Source organism: Myotis davidii, unplaced genomic scaffold (genome assembly GCF_000327345.1).
Source record: "Myotis davidii unplaced genomic scaffold, ASM32734v1 scaffold217, whole genome shotgun sequence".
Taxonomy (NCBI): domain Eukaryota; kingdom Metazoa; phylum Chordata; class Mammalia; order Chiroptera; family Vespertilionidae; genus Myotis; species Myotis davidii.
Genome location: NW_006290034.1, coordinates 2,062,225 through 2,073,221, shown reverse-complemented (window position 1 = coordinate 2,073,221; position 10,997 = coordinate 2,062,225).

The following is a 10,997-nucleotide window of genomic DNA, read 5'->3' as shown; positions in this document are numbered from 1 at the left end:
GCAATCTGGAGAGCTTAAGGCCACTGGAAGAAGAATGAGGCTGGGGGCCCGGGGCCTGGGTGTGAACAGACGAGTCCCTCACAAACACAGGGTGTAAGGCCAGGAAAATGGACGCCCTAAGGCAGCGATTTTCTACCCTTTTCATCTCATGGCACAATAAACGCATTACTAAAAGTCTGTGGCACACCAAAAATTTTATATTTTTTGCCGTTCTGACAAAAAATAGGTATAATTTTTATTAGTTTACAAAAATAATAATAGTGGTTACCTACCGTTTTGCTCCAAGTTACTTTTAAAACCATCAGATGCCTATACTTGTATATCAGGATTTCTGGTACCAAGAATTAGCCAATCAGATGCCACCTTAATATGCAATGTCACCAATAAGGTGCAACTCTTATATGACCTGCAGATTTATGGTTCACAATAGGGCATTCCCACTGGACGGCTACTGTGTTGGCTGTTGTCATTTTTTTATTTGACAATCTAAGGAAGAAGAGGCCGGTGCCCCTGACTGAATAGTCAGGTAGTGCCTGTTTTTAAAACAATCATGGCACAGGTGGGAAATCACTACCCTAGAGAAAAAGAATATTTTAGAATAGAAGTAACCCTGTTATTTGCACCTTTTTAGTATTTCCTACACCTTTTGTGCTATTGTACTATGTTAGTACAGTTTGGGTAACATTATTATATTTAAAATCTTTTTTTCCTGAAATATTAATGCTTATTGCATGTAACATTATTTAAAATCGTTTTTCTAAGGGGAGAGCACAGAGAAAGGAAGAAGAGGGTCTGAGACCGATGCTCTCTTCAGGGAGGTGATTAGAGGCGAACCCATCAAGGAGCCTGAGGTGCTGCGGGCAGTGAGACGGGGACACCATAAAGCACGAAGCAGGGCCTTCCAGCCAGGGGCGGTTTATGAAGAAAGTTGTCACCGTGCCGATGCTGCTGAGACATCAAACGGCCGGGGCGAGTCAGCTCAACTCGGCCACTTGATTCTAGGGCCTCCAGGAAGCTCTCAGCCCTCACAGACACACCCCCTACCCCCACCCAGCCCCGGGATGTATAAAAGTCTGCACTTAAATCTTCGTTCCTTTGTTTAATTACATCTAAAGTCCCACGAGTGAAATAGCAAATTAAGTCGTTTCTACCCCCCCAGAGGGAATAAGCTTTGGATCATTTGTGGATCCTGGAGATTTGTAAGGAAGAGGCAAGAGAGGGAGAGAGACGAGCTTGGGGTAGTGAGGGGAGAGAGGGGATGTCAGAGTGGCGGGGAGGAAAGGCGGACATGCTGGGAGACACCAAGCAGCAACTGATCTCACACATTAGCCCGGGGCTGGCTCCTGCACTGAGTCACTTCTGTTGCAAACTGGTATTCTGGCTGACACTTGGTTTCATAAATGCATATGAATCTCCCTCACATCCCCTCCGGGTATACCCACATGGTCTCTTTATATGTGATACATCATCGATAATGAAATTTTTGACACACTCTCTTTACAGTTGTTACATCACCATCCTCCCTGAGGATGTATTAGAGACATAATTAGGGAAAAAACTCTGATGGTCATATAAATACCACATGACAGCAATTTTCAGCCGGTGTGCCCTGGCATGCTGGTGCGCCTCAAGAATTTGTAGAACATGCAATACTTGACTATTGAGTCGGGGCACTGACCTCTTTTCCTTTAAAATGTCAAATAAAAAATGACAACAGCCAACACAACAATAGCTGTCCAGTGTGACTAAATCAAAATTGTACCTTTTTTTGGTTATATTGGCAAAAAATATATTTTTTTGGTGTGCTGCAGAAGTTTAGTAATTAGTTTATATGTGCCATGAGATGACAAAGGTCAAAAATCACTGCCACATGATGCTACTATTTAAATAATGGAGATGTGGTAAATGAAATAGACATTCCAGTAACTAGCATCTTCAGACCAACCCATACCCAACTAGACCAACCCACAGCCAACTGAACCAAACCACAGCCAAACTAGACCCACCCACACCCAACTAGACCAACCCACACCCAAATAGACCAACCCACAGCCAAGCTAGACCTACCCACACCCAAACTAGACCAACTCACACACAAGACCAACCCACATCCCTAGACCAAACCACACCCACACTAACTAGACCCATCCTCAACCCTCAAGAGGTTCCATTTGTCAGAGAGAGGCCCCCCTTCCTGGCTGGGTGCTGGTGAACGTGGATTCCAGTTGGCATGCTTGAGTTGAACCCATTGGTTGCCCACTGCTTTATAGACTCTTAATTCTTCTTTGTTGGTCTTTCACAGATCCTGAGGGGAGAGAAAAACTGATAAACCATCCATCTTTAATGTCAAATGTTTCCACAGTAAATGAGTTCCAATGGCCTGATGGGGGGTAAAAATACCATTCATCAAAGTACTTAATTCTTTAAAAACCCTGCTTCCACATCAGCATGTTCCGAGGAGCAAAACAAAGGAAGTCAGCATCCTCCCCAGGACTTGTGGTTAGAAAAATAATGATGTTATGTAACAAATGTCCCTTCACCATAGGAAATTCTACTCAGAAGAATGCACAGTGAGCAAACTAACAGGTTAAAGAATGCAGGGAAAAGGCACACCATATGCTGGTTCCCGATAGGTCGAGCCAGGTGTACCTCTAGGGAATGTGATTCCTTCCAGACTCAGAGCAGGGCATGAGCCTGGGACAGCAGGTTAGGAATGCAGGAAAAGCTACAGGGGCACAAACAAAGAGACCTTGGCCCCTGGGTAACGGGGTGACTATGTTCTCCACATGTGTCCTTGTGGCGTCTAATCGGAAGTCCCAGCCAGTGGTTCTCAAATCGCTTATCTGAGGATGAAATTTCCCTGACTGTGCAAAAAGGAGGCAGCGACAGTCTCCCTAAGGAGGTGTTTTTGAAAAGCAAGCATTTCCTCTCTTCAGATCAACCCCCTCAGAGAAGGTCAGCATTCCTGGAGAGCCTCCAAATGGTCCAGAGAGACTCTGTCCCTAGAGGCTGAACAGCAATAAGAAGGAGAAAATTCAACAAAGTTGCTTAAAAACCAACCAATCAAACAACCACAAAAAAACCCACTTTTCATGTGGAGGCCAAATGATTGGGGGGCAGGGGGCAGGGGCCTAGGACAGTCGCGTCCCTAGGGCCATGGGGCTGCACTGGGTCAGAGCCAGGACTGGGATTTCGTTTCACGCCTGCACCAGGCAGAAGAGCTCTCCTTGTTAAAATTCATCAGCGGCATTTTCTACGTCGCCCTAGACCAGTGGTCGGCAAACTGCGGCTCTCGAGCCACATGCAGCTCTTTGGCCCCTTGAGTGTGGCTCTTCCACAAAATACCACGTGCGGGCGCGCACATACAGTGCGATTGAAACTTCATGGCCCGTGCGCAGAAGTCGGTATTTTGTGGAAGAGCCACACTCAAAGGGCCAAAGAGCCGCACGTGGCTCGCGAGCCACAGTTTGCCGACCACTGCCCTAGATTGCTCTAGATGGCCCGGATGGTGGTCTGCAGCAGCTGTCGGTTGGGTCTGCCCCTTGGGAACGGTGCCTTGGTAAGACTCCACAACCAGACTGAGAACGTGTGTCTCGCCCCTGACTTTCTCCCTGTTCTTCTCCCGCCTGCAGGAGAGCTGGCCCTCCGCCATCTCCACCGCCTCCCGCTACAAAAATGGGGGCTCTGTCTGAGATTATCACTTGTCCCTAATACGTTGAATCAGCAACGTGGGGTAGAGAAAAGAGCAGGCAGGTCCGAGAAAACTGGTTTAGCCTCCCACCCCGCCACTTACTAATTGCTTAATCTCAGGTCCAAGTTCCTGAACTTCTCAGAGCCCTGCTTCCCAACCTGTAAACTGGATCCACACGGGATGGCTGTGAGGGTGACAGAAGTGACACGTGCGAGCTCATGCCACCCTGTTAGCTCTTGGTGAGCTCTGTAAATGAGGGCTCCTCTCTGTCCCCTACACTGTGTTCGCCGCGACCACAAATGACCTTCCTTGTCCTACACATTCCAGAGTGTGTTCCCCACCTACAGAAGGCCCATTGGGTCCTGCCTGGTCTTCTCAGCTCCTCTGGGCTCTCCTTGTGGGTGTGGGAGTGCAGTGCACAATCTCATCCTCTCTCACCGCCTCGAGGCCCCTTCCGCAGTAAGGCCCCTGGGACATCAGCTAAACAAACAAGTCTCTCTCCTTCATCCAACCGACGGGCAGGACGCTCTCCTCCTGTGCTTCCTCAGAGAAGGACTGAGAGGTCCGAGGACCCATGAGATGGAGAGAGAGAACCCCCCCCCCCCCCCCCCCCCCGCCATGCTAGGGTCTCACTTCCCGATCTTATGATTTCTCACCCGACCTCCTTCAGCCCCAATTTACAGAGAGGCCCCTGACTCAGAAATGTCCTAACTCGCCCAGGACTCCCCATATCATAAGAGAGTTTCAGTGACCCTAATTGATACATTTCTATGTGGAATTATGGGGAGACAGTGGGTTATGTCCAGGGGACCCAGCAATCATTGCGTTTGATCACGTCTCTATTTTGCCAGTCACCATCCACACATGACAAAAACAACTGAAAATCTGCTAACAATTTGGTCAACTTATAAAAACTGCCCATTTTTCTTCAAAGGAAAAAAATTAAAAAACTACTAGTGAAAACAACTCCCTGGCCCAGCAGATGTGGCTCAGTGGTTGAGCATCGACCTATGAACCAAGAGGTCATGGTTTGATTCCCGGCCAGGGCACATGCCTGAGTTACGGGCTTGATCCCCAGTGGAGGGCGTGCAGGAGGCAGCCAGTCAATAATTCTCATCATTTATATCTCTCTCTCCTTCTCCTTTCCTCTCTAAAACCAATTTTAAAAAATATTTTTTAAAGAAAAGTAACTCCCTGGAACCCGTGAGCCCTCTCTATTGGCTAAAGTTCAAAACCCCGTGGCCACCTTTAGTCTCATTCCAACATGCGTGGCCCTTCACCCACTGGAGAGAGGCTTGTCCGGAGAGATGTTATTTTAAAGGCCAAACTCCGCGCTCAGCAGTCTCGCTCTGGAGTCAGGCACAGTCTGTTTTCCACCCCAGTCCCCTGGGCTCCTCCAGCCCAACAATCGTGGGCCCAGCCTCACACCCTCCCCCTCTGGCAGGCCTGGGCCCAGAACCAGACGACGGGCCGCCCTCCCCGTCTTTCTGCCCAGCAGTCTCTCCAAAGGGTCCGCATCTCAAATCCCCCGTTTACTCCGGAGGGAGCATCTTAATTAGGTCCCACTAGTCTTTCGCATCTTCTTTCTCCTGCTAACCAGAGGCAACGCGGCTCACGCGGATGAGGCAGCCAGGAGCGGGGCCCAGGAAGGGGTGGCGTGAGGATGCGGGCCAGCTATCTTTTTTGGGGGGAGGGTCCCACTTCCCTTCACCATTTGATTCTGCCCTTCAGCCGCATCAAGATCACCCACATCCTTCGACTCCCACAGTTTCACCTGCGTATTTGAATCTCAAACAAACAGTGATGTTACAGGCCAGTATTTCACACCCTGGGTCTCAGCCCAGGGGAAAGCTGCCCAAAATATCAATCACGTGTTTAGGTAGAGAACATATTTCTACAAGTCACCTCTGGATTTAACCCCTGGACCAACACACAGGTTTTAGGGACCAGAACTCCTGCCGTAAGGAAAGTCCAAACTAGAAAGCTGGCCCCAGCGTGGTCCTCAAAGAGAGAGAGACCGGCCTCGCACAGTGCGGGGGGATGACGGTTATAATTGCACAACTGGAGCCACTGATGGATAATGAATCCCTAACGGGTATGGAGAGACTCAGGGCAGCCACTGAGTCCAGGGCCAGGGGCAGGCTCTCTGACCTCATCTGGCTGTCCCGGGCGCTCCGGGAGTTTTCAGACAGTGTCCACGCGAGGACCAGCTTCGGGACGCGGCCGCTGGGACCGGGGAGCAGCGCAGGCCCGGGGAGCAGCGTAGGCTCGGGGAACAGCCCTGCCCAACACGGACTTGAAGATAAAAACAAAGGACTGTGGAAACGTGACGTGTTTATTGACATGAAAACTCGATTGGACACCTTAGCTCTGTAATCTCTTTAAAGTTCAGTTTCTCGGGGAAAACAGCGCCTTGAGAGAGAGGGACCAGGTCGCTTGCTGCTGTCACGGCTTCTCCCGGCAGATTTCGTGGAGGAAAGTCGGTCTCCGCCAGGAACACACTCTGGAATCGCCGGGGCCTCGTCTCCGGTTAAGGATGGGAGTCAAGGGAGATGGGGAGCACGACCCTCACCCCGGGGTTTGCAGGTCCTGTTGCCTGGATGGCACCCAGAACCATTGCCCTTCCCTCCACCCAGCTCCCGGTCATCCTTAGGTCTCCGACGTCACTTCCTTAGGAAGACCTTTCCCGACCCCTGTGGGGGCCCTGAGCAGAGCACCCCACTCGCCATACGCACACGTGCAGGCGAGGACACGGCAGTGTTACTTTAAAGGCCCCTTTGCCCTACGCATGCGCAAGCAGTGAGTCAGCAATCGCGCTATGCGTGCTGCGCAGGCGCGAGGCAGTGACTCAGCAGACTCTATGTGTACTGCGCAGGCGCACCCTCGTGCACCTGCTCACGTCAGTGCGGCACGGGCGCCGCTAATTGGCACGAGGCCGTCAGCCTGAGCGGGTATATAAGGGGCACCCACCAGTCGCTCCGGCTGCTTCCGTCGTCATGGGCGTGTCCCGCTCGACGTGCTCCCGTCTTCTCCCGATTCCCTGCACCCGCACCCCGAGCTCCTCCAGTCCTCCGCTCGGAGATGCTCACGCCCGTTCTCGCCGCTGGCCCAGCTGGCACGAGAGCGGGGCGTCTCTCTCTCTCTCTCGTCTTCCTTCTGTGCCCTCTCCTCTCTCTGCGTCCTCGGGTCTCAGCTTCCCAGCAAGAAAGGCTGGCTTTCGGGAGGAGGGAAGGGGTCTCCGCGACAAAGCGTCCTCCCACCCCCCTCGGGGTGCAGGGGGCCTGGGAGGTGTTTCTGTAATGACTTGGGAAATGGCTGCAACCCCGAATGGAACAGTGATGCCTCCCTTGTCTCAGGGGGAGGCCCCCCAGGAGCGGAGGGCTGTCAGGCCACGCGGCGGGGCCTCCACCTGACGCCAATGCTGGGCGGGGGGGGGGTCCTCCTTTCAGCTGCAGGGAATCGCCCTCCTCCCTGCGCCAGGTGTTCACCTCCGCAGGAGTCCTGGCCCCAGGTCTTCCCGAAGAAAGAGACTGATTTCTGTGAGGGCCGAAGCGGGGCGGGGGGTGGTGGGGAAGGGGGTGTCTCTGAGACAGACAAAGGCCCTCCTTCCCTCTCCGCCCAATGCCTGGCAGGTGTGCGGGCCGGGCGCCAGCGCCCTGCAGACCAAGTGGGTGCCGCTCACCCCGCCGGAGCCCCCGGGCGTGGGGCTGCAGGCTCAGTCCCCGGAGTGGGGCGTGCAGGAGGCAGCCAATCCACAACTCTCTCTCATCATTGATGTTTCTCTCTCTCTCTCCCCCTCTCCTGTCCTCTCTGAAATCAATGAAAACATTTTTTAAAAAATCTGATTTCATCCCCCGCCCAGCCGTTGCCCTCCTGGGCTCAGAGTCGGACAGGAGCGTGGCTCCCGCTCCTTACCGCATAGCCTGGCCTCGGGCTGCTGCCTCCTTTCCCTTCATTACTTTTTCTCTGCCGCCTTCTTTTCCTGGGCGTCGCTCTTTAAAACGTTTCATTATGAGAAATTTCACAAGTGGAGAAAGCTGCACGGTGACCCGTGCTCCCCCATCCCATCCACATCTGACCCCGCTGCCTCCCCCGCACCCTCTCACCGCCCCTCCCGCCTCCTCACCTGCGGGTTAGGCCGTGGTTAACCCACGTGTGCACCTGCCTAAGCAGTCCCTGCAGGTGGGAGCCGCTAGGAGAGGCTTCCTGAGAAGGTAATACGGGAGCCCAGAATCGCCCTCAGACTCAGGAAACGGGGTCCCCACCCGGGTCTCACGCTTCAAAGGGCCCGCTCCCACCTCCCCTGGCCACACTTCTCCCCATGGGACGAGGAGGCCCAAAGAAATGTGCCCAGCTGGGGCCCAGAACCTGGGAACTCCCTGCCCAGATGTCCCCAGGCCACGCTGAGCCCTGGGTGCCCAGGTAGATATGGGTGGTGGGTATGGTGCCCATTGGAGAGCTGGGTGTGGCAGAGCTGGGACCTGGGCGCTGAGTCCACACACACATGTGGGAGGCCCCTCAAAGTACTGAAAGGGCCCCCCTTGTTCCTGCCGACCAAGCCTCCATCTGAAGCCCCGCCCGCGCCTCCCCACCCACAAAGATTTTTCAGCGCCTGAGCAAGACATTGCAGCGCTTCTCAATGTCCCTGAATATCACTTAGGTCCTTGGTTCCCCCGTCAAGTCAGCTCATGGGGCTGGGAGGAGCCGGGCGAGCCTGTCTGGGTCCCTGGGAGAAGGAGAAACAGGTGCAGGTGGAACAGGAGGCCGCCAGGTGGGTGGAGCAGGTGGAAAGGGTTCACTGAGGACATTGCGGACCACGCTCCGCTGGTACAGAGCTTCCCAAGGGCGTCCTGGGTTCCAGAGCTAAAGGGGTCCCTCCCCCGGCCAGCTCCCCACTCCTCCTGGGTCCTCCTGAAAAGACAGTGCCTCCCTCCTCCCGAGCCATGGGCCACTTGCCTGACCTTGGCAATCTCCCCGTAGTGTGTGAAGCAAAACCACACGTGGATGCTTCTGTACAAACCGATTAAGTGTCTGTGAACTTACTTCATTTTGGAAGGGGGGAGGGGATGTCAGGAAAAACACCCATTACATCCTAGACCTCAGCAAGGGTCGGGGGCGGCTCTAAGTCTTAACAGGCACATCCCTCAAGAAAAAAACAAGGAGTTTATACGTGCGGCAAATATTTTATAGAAGCATCGGGAGATAGCGTTTGCAGCACCCACAGTGAGAAACAAGGAGAAAGGCCTCATTAAAAGACCTTTTTGCTAGAGATTTAGAAGAGGGTCCCCAGCCCCCTGCCCCAGAGGAAAATCCTTTGCCCTGTCCTTGCTGCAACCTAATCCCCAATGAATCCCCTCACAGCCAGGAGCCTGCACCCACGTCCCTATGCTGGCCTAGGGACCCTGTGTTGTTTTCTACGGGGGAGGTTATCTTAGAAACTGAACATAAATCCAGCCAGAACAAAGAGCGTGCTTCCTCCACGGGTGCCTGGGACACGGTGTCGGCTGTTACAGTGACAAGGGGGCATGCAAGGAGACAGGCAGAAGGAAACTCAGGAACAGTAGTCTCCACTTTAATCATTTGAATCGAGGAAAATGGAAACAGATGAAACCTTCGTAAGAGAGAACGGGTGCATGCACTACAGGTGGAGGGGGCAGGTAGATTAATAAAACGACTGCTGATCTATTATTAGTGTTGAACATGTTTGTTTTGCTTGGTTTTTCTACAAACACATCCAAGTTTCCTGCAACCCCCCATCATTCAAAGGCACGTGTCCCCACTCTCCCAGCTTACAATGTCCAGAGGACGACAAAGCATTACCCAGTTCATGGGGGCCGCTCAGCCCCATGGGGGATGTAGGGAGCAGTCGGACTGCTGGTAGAGTTGATTGTCTCTTCCCAATCTCATGTTATGAAGTGATTTCACACCATTGCGCCTTCCCAATGTTCCCGAATACAGCGAGTACACCGAAGGGGAACATGACAAGCCTCAAATCATTTCAGAGCGACTCCCTTTGAAACTGCCCTCATGTAACTGAGTTTGTTCCACCCCCTGTAACAGACACGATATTAATGTTACTGTCCCGGTAACACAGACCAACTACCTAAGAAACAGTGCTGCCTCCTAAGGGTGGCCTGTCAGAACCCTAAAAGCACAGGCGACTTCACAGACCTCGTTACTGATCCGTCTTGACTGCGGTTCCATCGGCGAGATAAAGTCCCAACTGGGCGCTTTCTCCTCCATCGGGTCGAGGCCAGAGGACTCTGGGGAGCCACAGGCGTCTCTGTTCTCTTTTCAAATAGCTGAGGGCCGCTTCTCCCGGCCTGGGGAGCCGTGCAGTGTCCTTGTCTCGCGGTATTGCTTTAGGAGGCCGCACGCCGTAAGTTCTAGCGTGGAGGAGCATGCAACAGCGGCCGACAGTAGCTATGCAGTCGAGGTATCTTTGGGGCTCAGTCACAGCATGTGCACTGAGATATTTTAAATGGTAAAGAAAAAGAAAAAACAAAGGAACTTGCTCTCCTTAGCAACCCTTATGGTACAGAGTTCAAGGCTGCAATCACACCCATTATGCAAGTAAGTGGATTGCAGAATGAGGGGGCTGCTGTGTGCATGCTGTAGGGCCCGGGACATAGGCACCTGAAGTAGGTGAGCCTCCTACCGTCAGATTCCCGTCAGCACGATGGAAAAGGTTTCACTTTGCCACTCGGTGCCGTTTCTCAGTCTTAGAAGTGCAAAAAGGACTATAAAATAATGTACCTGTGGTTTTGTTTTTTTCCTCACTGGCTAAGATTCTATCTCGTTCAGGAATGATTTTGCTTCATAAAAACCCTTTTAAGAATAAAGGGCTTGAGGTGTTCATGCGGCGCATCCCGGTGTGCGCCCACCACGGAGCTTCTACAATACGTTAAACTCTCATTTCTTCCCCAGAACTGCCCGCGGCTCACGCACACTCAGGGCGCGTCCTGTGTATCAGAAGACCGTGAACGTGGGGAGGGTCCTCCGTTCCCAGCTCTTTTCCCCAAACTGTTGAAATAAATGAACTGGCTCTGGTTAAACGTCTTTCGCAAGTCCTGGAAGTCTCTGGTATTTGACTTCAGGACTTCCTTAAACCACAGAAACCAGGGGTGAAAGCCAGGGGCCGCCCAACAGGACTTTGGGGACCCCCTTGAGGGAAAGACCTCGGTTCGCGTATCCCCCCCTGTTGGGGGTGGAAAGCCAAATCTTCGCACCAAAAATGTCCTGGGCTTCGCGCAGGAGCCTGGGGTCCGGGGACCCTTTCCGAGGGCGCGAGGCGACGGGCACCAAG